We start from the raw sequence: 13,907 nt of genomic DNA, 5'->3' as shown, positions 1-13,907 counted from the left end.
CCTCGGCCATGATGTTTAGTGTAACGCACACATCAGCTCGGACTTGAACAGGAGTGCATGGACTAAAGAAGATCGCCGACTTGGCCTCACTTACCATTTGTCCCGACGCTGCACAGTAGTCCTGGAGAGCTTGATGGAGACTCGTAGCATTCGCCTGATCTGCTTTCATCAAGATGAGGGAATCGTCCGCGAAGAGGAGGTGTGATACCGGTGGAGCCGACCGACACACCCTCACCCTGGATATATTGCCTGCCAGCTCCTCATGCGATAATATAGCTGAGAGTCCTTCTGCGCATAACAAGAACAAATAGGGGGACAGAGGATCCCCTTGCCGTAGTCCCCGAGACGGGATAAAGTATTCCGATAGTTCATTGTTGATGCGCACCTGGTAGTGCACCGAAGATACGCATTCCATAACAAGATCCACCCAATCCTGTGAGAACCCCAATCTGATCATCATGCGTTCGAGGAACTGCCATTCTACGCGGTCATAAGTCTTGTGCATATCTAGCTTGACCGCACAGGTGCCATATCCAGACATCTTCTTCTTGATAGCGTGGTATGATTCAAAGGCCACCAGAAAGTTGTCGGTGATCAACCTTCCCGGGACAAAGGCGCTCTGGTTAGGGGATATTATGTCAGTCAGCAGAAACTTTAGCCTCCGAGAAAGAACCTTCGAGATGATTTTATATAGAACGTTGCAGAGGCTGATTGGTCTAAATTGGGTTATACTCTTAGGGTTCTCTACCTTTGGGATCAATACAATAGTTGTGTTATTCCACCCAGCTGGAATCTTCTTGTTCTGAATAGCTTGTAGTACTTCATCCACCAGGTCCTCTCCAATGATGTGCCAAAAGCGTTTGTAGAAGACCGCATGAAGACCGTTCGACCTAGGTGCTTTTAGATCTCCAATATTATAGAGAGCTTTCTTCACCTCCTCTCTCGTATAGGGTTTAGTCAACTCAGCGTTCATCTCCATGGTTACACGAGGTGCAACTTTTTGGAATAGGGCTTTGTCAATCTCCTGCACCTCCGATGTAAACAAGGATGAGAAGTAGTCCGTAACATGGGTTTGCAAGTCCTGTGGATTCTCTATCCAAACACCATTATTTCCCCTCAACTTCTTGATTAGGTTGCGCCGCTTCCTACCATTCGCAGCGCGGTGAAAGAACTATGTATTTTGGTCCCCTTTCGACAGCCAGTCCGCTCTGCCGCGCTGAAGCCAGTACAATTCCTCCTGCTCGAGGAGTTTCTCGATTTGAATATGTATTTCCTGTTGCTTTACCGCAGCCTCATCAGATAATGGCCCTGAGAGGACGTCATTTAGCTCCTTCTGTAATCCCCGGAGCCTCCTTCTCGGACCCTTTAGAACCTCCTTACCCCACCGATGTAGGTCGGCGTGGACCTCAGCAAAAGTCGTGGCTAGGGGCGCCATTCCTTCCCCCCTCCTTCTTTCCCACGCTTCCTGAACAATGGTTTCGACGCTCTCCTCAGCTAGCCAGCGGGCTTCGAATTTCTGAGGACCTATCGATCTTTGCTGGAGCAGGCCCAAAGAGTGTTCAGTATCTATAAGGATAGGGCGGTGATCAGACTTATCAAACTCCTCATTGGACACTCCAAAGTCCGGGAACAAATCAGCCCAAGAGGCATTCCCTACAGCCCGATCAAGTCGCTCACGGATGTTCCCCCTTCGCCAGGTGAATCTGTCGCCAGAGAATCCCAGGTCATCGAGCCCGCAATCAGTCAGCGCATCGCTAAAACCCCGTAGGCAACGGATCGGTGTGATCGCTCCCCCCTCCTTTTCATAGCCGTGGAGGATTTCGTTGAAGTCCCCCGCCAACAACCATGGTAAATCAATCATCGCATGTAGTTGTCTCATATAATCCCAAGACAGGTGCTTCCTCTCTCCACTAGGTTCACCGTAAAACCCAGTAATTCGCCAACCCTCTGCCTCATGTTCTTTTATCCTTATATCAATGAAGTTGGGCTGCACAACCATCGAGGTGACACCCAAACTCCTATGCCACAGCATCACCAATCCACCACTACGTCCGTCACTTTCAGACACAACCATGGAGTCAAAGACTAGTCGTCTCATCAACTTTTCTGCCTTAGCTTTGTTCAGATGTGCTTCAGACAGATAAACCACATCCGATTTAGTCCGCCCTTGGATCCCCAAGAGCGCACGAACTGCCGCTGGTTTGCGCAACCCACGGCAGTTCCAGCACAAGATTTTCATTGCGTCCGGTCGAGCTCCTTCTCAGAGCTCGCCGATATCTGATGACTAGCATCCATAGTAGCTTTACTACCAGTTCTGGACCTTTTCGAATCTTGAGATGAGGCATCTCGTCCCTCTCCTCCCCATTACTGTCATGGTCAAGAAGCTCCAGTTGATCTTTCCCAGCAATCGATGGTCCGCCCAACGCCAGTCTCTCCCTGCTAGAGGCCATCGGATCATCATAAGTGAGTCTCTTCCGCGATCTGTCCCCTTCCACCACTGGCCTTTAGAGGGCTACTAGCATCATCTTTTAAATCAACATCCGATGCTGAGTCCCCATCGCTTCTGCCCTGGGGATTAGGTTGGTACATCCCCTTAGTACCTTGGCGTGGGAGTTAGGCCTGTGATCTTGGTCTAGGCACAAGAATCCAGTCCCCCCAAACCATAGAGGTCTTGTCATGCTTCCCATTGCCATGCTCCAAGTAAGTATGTCCCATATGGCCACACACATAACAGAAAACTGGCATCTTCTCATACAGGATCGAGTAATATACTTTCTTCTGGTTCTTGGTAATAGAAACAAACCTCATCAAGGGTTCATTCACATTAAGTTTAACCCGGAGCCTCACGATTCTTCCACTACCCCATCTAGGGTTTAGCATGACCTTCACCACCGTGCCAACTTTCTTCGTCAGCGATCTGATGACCGGCTCTTTCCTGTACATAGGAGGGAGATCCAGCACCTGGATCCAGACCTCCAGTTGATCCAGGATTATCTCATCAAACTTAGTGAACCCGTCATAGCTTTCAATTAGGACAGCATGGTCGCGGAACAACCATGGTCCTTCTTCCGTGATCCTCTTCCAGTCCCCCATACAGTCCACCGTTATGGAGAAGAGATTCTCCCCTAAGCACTAAAAGTAACCCCCTGCGCTAAACTCCACGCCATCCGCATGTTCTCGTAGAAGGCTCCCCGCGAGAAGGGTTTATTGGTATGAACCCTAGCAATGGCCATGAACTCCGCCGCATCCCCCTCATCCGGGAATTCTTCATCAAAGTTGAGATCATCCTCCTCCCGCTCATTCAGATTCAGCTTCCCGATCAGGTCATCCATCCCTTTCGAGCCGCCGGCTCTTGTCGTACTATTCGCCGAGGACTTGGATCCTGAGGGCTCCATAAGCTATCGGTGACAAACTCGATGCAAGATGAGAAAAACCTCCCCGACCAGGCGTATATGTATCTGTATCCACGTCGCCCGAATTGGAGTAGAAGCCGGACTCCTCTCGTACCCGGAACAAATTCAAACCCTAGACGTCGCCGTCAGGGAAGGTAAACCCTAGACGTCGCCGCCAGGGGAGTTGACGAACGAGTTGGGTTATTTCATCGGGCGCACACTGAAAGTTGTTGCCGTGGTAAAATTGGTTGGGAAGAAGGATGGCTAAGAAATCCAAATCATCCAAAAACCTTCCATTCCCCGAGCCCACTAGTCTATCTTTTTTAATACAGTATAAATTATGCACATAAACTCATCCATATAAACATACACACGTATCCATATTCTATCCATATAAACATTTATGAGTGACTGAACGGGTACATTGTCTTCAATTGCTGAATTCATCACAAATGCGTTCGTCGTCATCGATGAAAACGTCTTTTCCACTAAACACACATCGCTAAAAGGACTGAAATAAATTCAAAAAAATACAAACACCGGTGTTGAACATACAATTGTCTTTCTAACCATCCAATCACATGTTGATGGAGTGTGACTAAGAGCATATAACAACTGGCCTATCAAGAATAATTGATCAATTTTGTCGGGCTGCCTAAATACAATTGTCAATGCTGAAAATATACAACACACTAGGCGGCTACCGGAAAATTAAACGGCCTGCAGCCTACACCCGCAGTCCAGCGTGATCACCGCCCCTTCAACGCCTCTATATCCGTGAACGCTGCACCCCCACGACACCATGTCGCCGCAGGATCTACATTCATGACCATCACACTGTCGCAACTGAATTCGAATCCCATCATATGCCGCATCCGTCGCCAAAACCTTCTCGCCTTGTCCTTCGTCGATGGCTGTTTTGACACTGTCGAAACCGCCTCATCCTCGTCGTCTCCTCCATCGTCGACGCTTCCTCCTATTTTAGGGCAGCTGTTGGGGACACTGCTTTTTTCGTGCCCCTAAAAAGCACTTATTTTACCCTAAGTTTTGCTCTACACATATTTTAGTGCCATAAAATTAAACAACTATTGAAGATGCTCTAAAGCCAGCTAACGGTGGCAACCGTGTATCGATCCATCTGTTTTGACCATGTTCTGGAGTACTCCCTCCGTTCCTAAATACTCCAATAATACGTGATGGAGTATAAGTGTAGAGATTTTACTAATGAATTAAATATGGATGTATATAGACATACTTTAGAATGTAGATTTAATCATTTTGCTTCGTATATAGACCCTTAGTGAAATCGTTTAAAAGACTTATATTTAGAAACGGAGGGAGTAGCATGCAAATGATCGATCGTCGACGGTGGTTTGATTTGCATGCGTGGTCACGTACGACGCGTTCCAAATCCGGTGGAAAAGAGAGTTTGCTGCCGAGAAGTGAAAGGTAAAAGTGCACACGATCGAACCTAGCTAGGGACGCTAAAAGTTGTTGCCATGGTAAATTGGTTGCGATGGAGGGAAGAACGACGGCTGAGAAATCCAAATCACCCAGAAACCTTCCGTGCCCTGTACTACATCTCGAAAAGGAAATGGAAAATATCTGGGCCTGACTTGCTTGTCTAAGTGTCGAGTCAATATAATGCAGTGGGACCCTACTAGACCCCGGTCTGTACTTGGGTATTTCTTGTTGAGTTCCTTGATGAATTCTGAGACACATTAACTAGCTAGGTGTAATTATGGCATCATATAGCTTCATCACCACAATTGATTAGGTTTCACTCAATATACATATCCATGATAATTTGTGCAGAAATTCAACACGAGCTGACTTGTCAATGGCGTAGGCAAACACCTCGTTGCATATAGAAGAAAACGTCGACGTCTATTTTAAATGAAGGTTATTCTAGATACTCATCTAGCCTAGCACGTACGCGCAAATGGTACATTCAAAGTTAGGTTGGGCGGCTTAATCAAACATCATTCCGTCGTATAACGCACGCGCCCCTACTATATATTAATTCCTTTTGTAAGGGAGAACTCTCATCTGTTACATCAACATTGGAAGATCCTTCAAATCGGCCTGTCCAAAATATGATCATGAGATCATTTCGAAAAGCGGAATTTTCGGAAAAGCAAAGCAGATGCAGATCCAGCGATGGACGAACAATGCTGTTAGTTTTCAGATGAAAAATAACATAGATTATTAGCAGTCACCGTCGCCAACCTACAAAGCGGCCGGCTTTATCTTAGCTTGAGCTTGCTCTAAAGCTCCCAAGATCGCTAGGCGGTAAACGTCAGTTCGTGATCCTTGCCTTCCTTCTTTCTCCCCCCTACAGTGGAGCGAAAGCCCTAGGCGGTTGCAGTGCTCCAATATTGTATGTTGAACAACGTTGCGTTTGCATGATCGCTTGACCGAGGCACCCATATCTAGTAGGTGCAACCAGCTGCACAAAGTTGGTGCCTTTTGCGTGCCTTCCGAGTTCTTCCCTTGCACTACTACTGTTCCCCGTGAAGAGAAGGATGCTTGACCCAATCTAGGGCCCGTGCAAAACTAAAAAAAATGGATCCCTATCTCATTAAAAAATAATCTAACGAATAACTATACAAACAGACTAATGTTTCTTTTGATGACTCAACTATATATTATTAAAACATAAGATAAAAAAACAAATAAAATAAATTTAAAATTATAAAGTAGCATATATCAATTGAAGATCATACGTCAATGTTTGGATATTGGACAAACCGTCAAACTCATCTAATTGTGGGTCCTGTCTGGTTGAACTGGTAATGAGTCCGTGCCAAAAGTTAACTAGGAAATTATGTCACGGATCGATCCGACAAGGTGACGACTCTGAAATTTGAAAGAGGAAGCTACGAAGGCAAGAGTGGCAGCGGTCTGAATCCGATCGATCTGATGAGGCAAGTTGACGAGACGATCTTGTTTCCCATAGCAAAGTAGACGCGATTGTTGTTGCGGTCTTCAGATCGAGAGACGAGACGATTCCGATGGACTTTTGTAGCGATTCCCTTTTTTAGACCGACGATAGCTTTTTCATATTATAGATCAAATTGTTTTTTTTTTGAAAAATATCGATCAAACACTAACGCTCCTTCGTTCGATGACCTCAACTCAAGTCCAGATACAACATGCAGGATTTTTTTTAATAATACTACAACGTCTATATATAAAATTTAGGGCCTCCAAAATTATGGACCCTATACGGACTGCACATTTTGTACAACTGCGGGCCTGACCCTGGGCCCGAAGATGCAAACGTTTTCCTTCTATCTTGCACTTGTTTTCATTGGGGGCTGCAATCCAGACTCAACAACGCGCGATGCTTCCGGCTCGTGGCTTCTCGTGCACTTCTGTCGGTCTTGTTGTTTATCACGTTTTCTAGTTTATGAGGAAAATGATGTTTTGAGGTCTTCAAAGCATGACTTTGACCGTTAAAGTATGTATAAGGAAACTGATACTACATTACACAAATATTTTACAACTGGTCCCAAAAATAAGTGTTTTTGGGACGGAGGGAGTATTTGACAAAGGCACATTCTAACTTTTTGATTTTTTAAAACAAAACTATCTCCAAAACATCTGGTTGTGTCACATTAAGGTAGAACATAACACCCGCATTGCCCCTACCTAGGCGCCACCACCCCGTCCCATATTCTACCGTATATCTTGTCGCCACCGAAGAAAGCCGGCATGCTAAGAGAGTCAGCCTGACAACGGTGGCGTGTTCGTCTTCTCACTGTGGGGAGCCCTATGGCTGGAGAGTGATGGTGGACCTAGACGGCGTGCACGCTAACTGAGCGACGATCTCCATGCCTATTGGTGGTTGCCGTGTAGCCATGGTTTTAGGGTGGCATGGTGATAGTGGTGAATCTGACACCATTCCAGGTCGCAGTGGCTTGGGGCAGGGTTCTGGCCAGTATGCGGCGTGATGCATTTCCACATGTTAATCACCGAGGTCATACATCGACAGTGGCTCGTGCCTCCACGTGCAACGAAGGAGGGTCAGGCATGATCCAATGATGGTCTGCCTCTCCTAAGGCTGGTCATAGTGGGGAGTATCATATAGCAGTATCATGTATATGATATTATTGTATGATACTACTTTTATAGTGCATAGTATCATTGATGGTCTCATTTATTAACATGCATGACACATAGTACCATATCATTTAACATGTTATGGTATCTACCTATGTTACTCTAACCCTCTCTCTCTTCTTTAATTGTCTGCCACATCAACATGTTTGCTAGTCCCAAGTACGTGATACTACCTTAGTTATTCCCACTATGACTAGCCTAAGGCATCGACGTGTCGTTCGTCGTGGTCCTTTCCCGGATACTGACGGTGATGGCCATTGGAGGCCATTGGAGGTGGCGCGTGCGAAATGGCCATGTAGCCCCGCGCGACTCTCTACCCTTCATTTCGTGCCCACATGGAGAATGAAATCCAATGGTTATTTGTCGTAATCCTGATGGTCGAGGTGTGATACATATAACCGCATGTAGATTTGGTGTCTCAAAAATTGTCTGATGTGTCAGTTTCATCCTGATCAGCGATTCTGGGGCTAATTTTGACATTGTAACAAGGAATTCTTGATCCAAGTTGGTGACGATAACTAGGTGGGATTCATTTTTGGTTGTGCTCTTCGAGTACCAGACATCGAGTTCCAGGGTGAAAAGAATAGGTTTGGCCATCATTGGTTGTAGTTGGTAGTGGTTGCCTAAGCTCCCTTGTTGAAGGTACTGTCTGGAGTCTGCTCACACTTTCTCCCTTGCGCAAAAACTCATGAAATAACCTATATGGTTGGATCTAGCGATGACAGTGTTAATGCACCGTTAACTTCGTGGAGGTACCACTATTCAATACCTTCTCATAGCCGTGGTGTTGTTTATGGCGGTGCCCATACCCATGTACTCAAGTGTCCTTGTTGGGTGATGGTGGTGATGATGTAATGTTCTTAGCAATGATGCTCCTTAGGATACGAATCTCCTTATTAATCTTGATAACCTCTCACTTAAGGTCCAGGTTCTCGTTTGTGAAGTTTGTCGGTCATGATCATTGCTCCTTTCATCAAAGAATGGGTTTTACTATTGGAGGCAACGTTAGTATCCACCCGCGTATGACGATAAGAGGTAAATCGAGTATTGGAAGGTGTAACCTTGTCTGGTAGGCTCGACTTTTTAAACTCCACAAGCATATCTCCAAGTTGAGGTAGAGGTACTTCCTCGTCTACTTCGTCACTCGAAGGCTCGATCCTTTTCAGACTAGCCTCCACCTCTTCCTCCATTGACCACCCATAAGGATCAATATCCCCATGAACTCAGGGATTAGCGATGAGATCTAAGACATAGCTCTCTCCGTCTGAACCTTACGATGACATGTTTCTTCTAAACCTGTAAAAAACAACTGAAACAAGGGGAGAGGAGAAACTTGCGATGCGGTGCTCAAAACATATGGGAGTATAGGTAATGAATTTTTAGGTCAGAATACGAATCCAGGAAGAAAATGGAGTCGGGGAGGCGCACGAGGTGCTTGTAAGCCATCACGGCGCGCCGAGGGGGTCGTCGTGCCCTGTTAGCTTGGGACTCCCTCGTGGACCCCCTTGGATGGTTTTTATTTTTGTATTTTTTCTAGTATTCCAAAACCAAAAAATATATTTTTATGGAATATTTGGAGTCGGTTTACTTACCTTATCCCATCCATTATATCTCAAATATTTTTCATACCCCTTTTTAGGGTTCTGGAGCGTTCCGGAAGGTCTTTCTTGTGTGTTCTTACGATGTCATCACTTGAATAATATTAGTTTCAACATTAATGGGCATACCTCAGATATAATGTTTTATTCTTTGCACATTAACAACTTTCGGACTCGTGCCTTCATCCTTGTTTATTTATATAGCACGAGAGCTATAAACCTCTTCGACGATATATGGTCCTTCCCATTTGGGGAGAAGCTTACCTACAAAGAATCTGAAACGAGAATTATACAAAAGAACTAGGTCTCCTATTTTAAATTTACATTTTTGGATTCTATTGTCATGCCATCTTTTAACTTTTTGTTCAAAAACTTGGCATATTTATAGGCTTGGGTCCTCCATTCATCCAAGGAGCTAATATCAAATAACTGATTTTCACCGACAAGTTTTAAATCATAGTTCAGTTCTTTAATCGCACAATAAGATTTATGTTGTAATTCAAGAGGTAAATGGCATGTTTTTCCATAGACCATTTTATATGGGGACATTCCCATAGGATTTTTATAAGCAGTTCTATAAGACCATAATGACCATAAAGTTCTTAGACCAATTCTTTCTAAATCTATTAATTGTCTTTTGCATGATTAATTTTATTTCTCTATTGCTTAACTCAACTTGACCACTAGGCTCAGGATGATAAGGTGATGCAATTCTATGGTTAACATCATATTTAGCTAGTAGTGTATGGAAAGCGCCATGAATAAAATGTGAACTACCATCCATCATTAAATATCTGGGGACTCCAAACCTTCGGAAAATAACATCCTTAAGCATTTTAATAGAAATGTTATGATCAACACTACTAGCTATAATAGATTCTACCCACTTAGTAACATAATCAATAACAACTAAAATATGAATGTACCCATTAGAGGAAGGAAAAGGTCCCATATAAGTAAAGCCCCAAACATCAAAAGGTTCAATAACAAGTGAACAATTCATAGACATTTCCTGATGTCTACTACTAATACCAATTCTTTGACATTCATCACAAGAAAGGACAAAGTTACGTGCATCTTTGAAAAGAGTAGGCCAATTAAAACTAGATTATAGTAACTTATGTGCAGTTCTATCTCTAGCGTGGTGCCTTTGTAGGCCTCGGAATGAAACTTATGTAGGATTTGTCCCAGTTCATGCTCAGGTACACAATGTCTAATAACACCACCTACTCCTTCTTTATAAAGATGTGGGTCATCCCAAAAGTAATGTCTTAATTCAAGGAAGAAATTTTTATTTTGTTGGTAGGTGAAACTAGGTGGTATGTGTTTAGCAACAATGTAATTAGCATAATCTGCATACCAAGGAGTACTATGGGAAGAATTTATAACAACTAATTGCTCATTAGGAAAACTATCATCAATAGGCACTGGGTCATCAAGAACATTTTCTATCCTAGACAAATTATCAGCTAGTGGATTTTTAGCTCCCTTTTTATAAAGAATATGCAAAACAAACTCTTGAAGTAAAAGAACCCACCTAATCGATCTAGGCTTAGTATCTTTATTTTCCATAAAGTATTTGATAGTAGCATGATAAGTGTGAATAGTAACTTTAGAATCAACAATATAGGGTCTAAACTTATCACACACATAAACAACTGCTAAAAATTATTTCTCACTAGTAGCATAATTTCTTTGAGCACTACCTAGAATTTTTCTAGCATAATGGATAACATTTAGTTTCTTGTCTACTCTTTGCCCTAGAACAACACCAAAAACATAATCATTAGTATCACACATAATTTCTAAAGGCAAGTTCCAATCAGGTGGTTGAACAATAGATACAGTAATTAAGGCTTTCTTAAGTATTTCAAAGGCTTCTAAACAATCATCATAAAAAACTAATGGAACTTATTTTTGAAGAAGATTAGTTAGTGGCTAGAAATTTTCGAGAAATCTTTAATAAAGAGTGTATAGAAACGAGCATGGCCAACGAAACTTCTTATACCTTTCAGATCTCTAGGATATGGAATTATCTCAATTGCATCAATTTTAGCTTTGTCTACCTCAATACCTCGTTTGGAGATCTTATGTCCAAGTACCATGCCATCATTCACCATAAAATCGCACTTCTCCGAGTTTAATACAAGATTAGTTTCTTCACATCTCTGCAAAACTCGATCAAGGTTGCTCAAGCAATCATCAGAAGAAGTCCCGTAAACAAAAAAAAATCATCCATGAACACCTCAACAATCTTTTCACCAAAGTGAGAGAATACAGAGTCATACATATTTGAAAGGAAGCAGATGCATTACATAAACAAAAAGGCATGTGTCTATAACCATAAGTTCCAAACAGACAAGTTAAAGTAGTTTTCTCTTGGCCTTCTTTTGACATAGCTAGGTATTTGAGAGAAACGAGAATATCCATCAAGAAAGAAAAGGTGTGTATGCTTAAATAGTTTTTCTAACATGTGATCAATAAAAGGCAAAGGGAAATGGTATTTTCCAGTATCTTCATTTAGTTTCCTGAAATCAATTTGCGTCTTATAAACATTTACAATTCTTTGTGGGTTAAGTTCATTTTTGTCATTAGGAACTACTGTTATACCTTGATAACCCACAAGTATAGGGGATTGTGATAGTATTCACGGTTAGTATTTCACCCTAATTTATTTATTCGACACAAGGGAAGCCAAAGAATATTTATTGGCCTTGACAGTTGAGTTTTCAATTCAAACACACCTGGGATATCTCTCTGTAGCACGGATTTAGTAGCACAACAAATGATAGTAGTAACAATAACAGCGATAGCAACAATTTTGGTCCACGCACTTCCTGAGAGGACCCCTTCAGATCCACGCACTCCCATCTCCCATGGCATGCCCAAGGCAGCCACTAGGTCCACGAAGAAGCTCAATTCTGGTCAAGAAGATTCTGATTTTGTTCCTATAGAGTCTGCTCCACAGAAGCAAAAGGAGAAGTGTGCAGTCAGGAAGACTTTAAGGAAGGAGTATGTTAAACCTTCCAACACTAAATCTCTAGAGGCTAGGCTTACTAAGAAGCCAGCTGTGAACACAGCCATGAAGAGGGTTATTGATACGTCCATTTTGCATCATGCTTTTATATCAATATTTATTGCATTATGGGCTGTTATTACACATTATGAGGGTTATTGATACGTCCGTTTTGCATCATGCTTTTATATCAATATTTATTGCATTGTGGGCTGTTATTACACATTATGGTACAATACTTATGCTTTTTCTCTCTTATTTTATAAGATTTACATGAAGAGGGAGAATGCCGGCAGCTGGAATTCTGGACTGGAAAAGGAGCAAATCTAAGAGACCTATTTTGCACACCTCCAAAAGTCATGAAAAGTTACGAAGAACTGTTTTGGAATATATAAAAAATAATGGGCGAAAGAAGTACCATAGGGGACCCACCAGGTGGCCACAAGCCAGGGGGCGCGACCTAGCCCCCTAGCCGCGCCGTGCAGGCTTGTGGGCCCCCTAGCAGGCCTCCGGTGCCCATCTTCTCCAATATGAAGGGTTTTGACCTGGAAAAAAAATCATATCAGACCTTTCGGAACGCGATGCCGCCGTCTTGAGGTGGAACTTCGACAGAATCAATTGATACGTCTCCGTCGTATCTACTTTTCCAAACTCTTTTGCCCTTGTTTTGGACTCTAATTTGCATGATTTGAATGGAACTAACCCGAACTAACGCTGTTTTCAGCAGAATTGCCATGGTGTTGTTTTTGTGCAGAAATAAAAGTTCTCGGAATGACCTGGAAATTTACGGGGATTTTTTGTGGAATATATAAAAAATACTGGCGCAAGAATCAACCGAAGAAGTGGAGCGTGGAGCCCACAAGCCCACTAGGCGCGACTCCCCCTAGCCGTGCCTGGCAGGCTTGTGCGGCCCACGAAGCTCCACCGCCTCCAATTCCATCTCTATTTAGTCCCTTTCGTCCGGAAAAAAATCAAGGAGAAGAGTTCATCGCGTTTTACGATACGGAGGCGCCGCCACCTCCTGTTCTTCCTCTGGAGGGAAGATCTGGAGTCCGTTTTGGGCTCCGGAAAGGGGAGATCGTCGCCATCGTGATCACCAACCTTCCTTCATCGCCAATTCCATGATGCTCTTCACCGTTCGTGAGTAATCTCATCGTAGGCTTGCTGGACGGTGATGGGTTGGATGAGATCTATCATGTAATCGAGTTAGTTTTGACGGGGATTGATCCCTAGTATCCACTATGTTCTGAGATTGATGTTGCTATTGCTTTGCCATGCTTAATGCTTGTCACTAGGGCCCGAGTGCCATGATTTCAGATCTGAACCTATTATGTTGTCGCCAATATATGTGTTCTTGATCCTATCTTGCAAGTTGTAGTCACCTACTATGTGTTATGACCCGGCAACCCCGGAGTGACAATAGCCGGAACCACTCTCGGAGATGACCATAGTATGAGGAGTTCATGTATTCACCAAGGGTTTATGCGTTGGTCCGATTCTCTATTAAAAGGAGAACCTTAATATCCCGTAGTTTCCATTAGGAGCCCGCTGCCATGGGAGGGATGGATAATAGATCGCATGCAAGTTCTTTTCCCTAAGCACGTATGACTACATACGGAATACATGCCTACATTACATTGATGAACTGGAGCTAGTTACTTATCTCTCCGTGTTATAACTGTTGCATGATGAATACCATCCGACATAATCATCCATCACCGATCCAATGCCTACGAGTCTTTTACTGTTGTTCCTTGCTATGTTACTTTGCCGCTA

The sequence above is a fragment of the Hordeum vulgare genome, chromosome 3H, assembly GCF_904849725.1.
Source record: "Hordeum vulgare subsp. vulgare chromosome 3H, MorexV3_pseudomolecules_assembly, whole genome shotgun sequence".
Taxonomy (NCBI): Eukaryota; Viridiplantae; Streptophyta; class Magnoliopsida; order Poales; family Poaceae; genus Hordeum; species Hordeum vulgare.
This window is presented reverse-complemented; position numbering follows the sequence as displayed.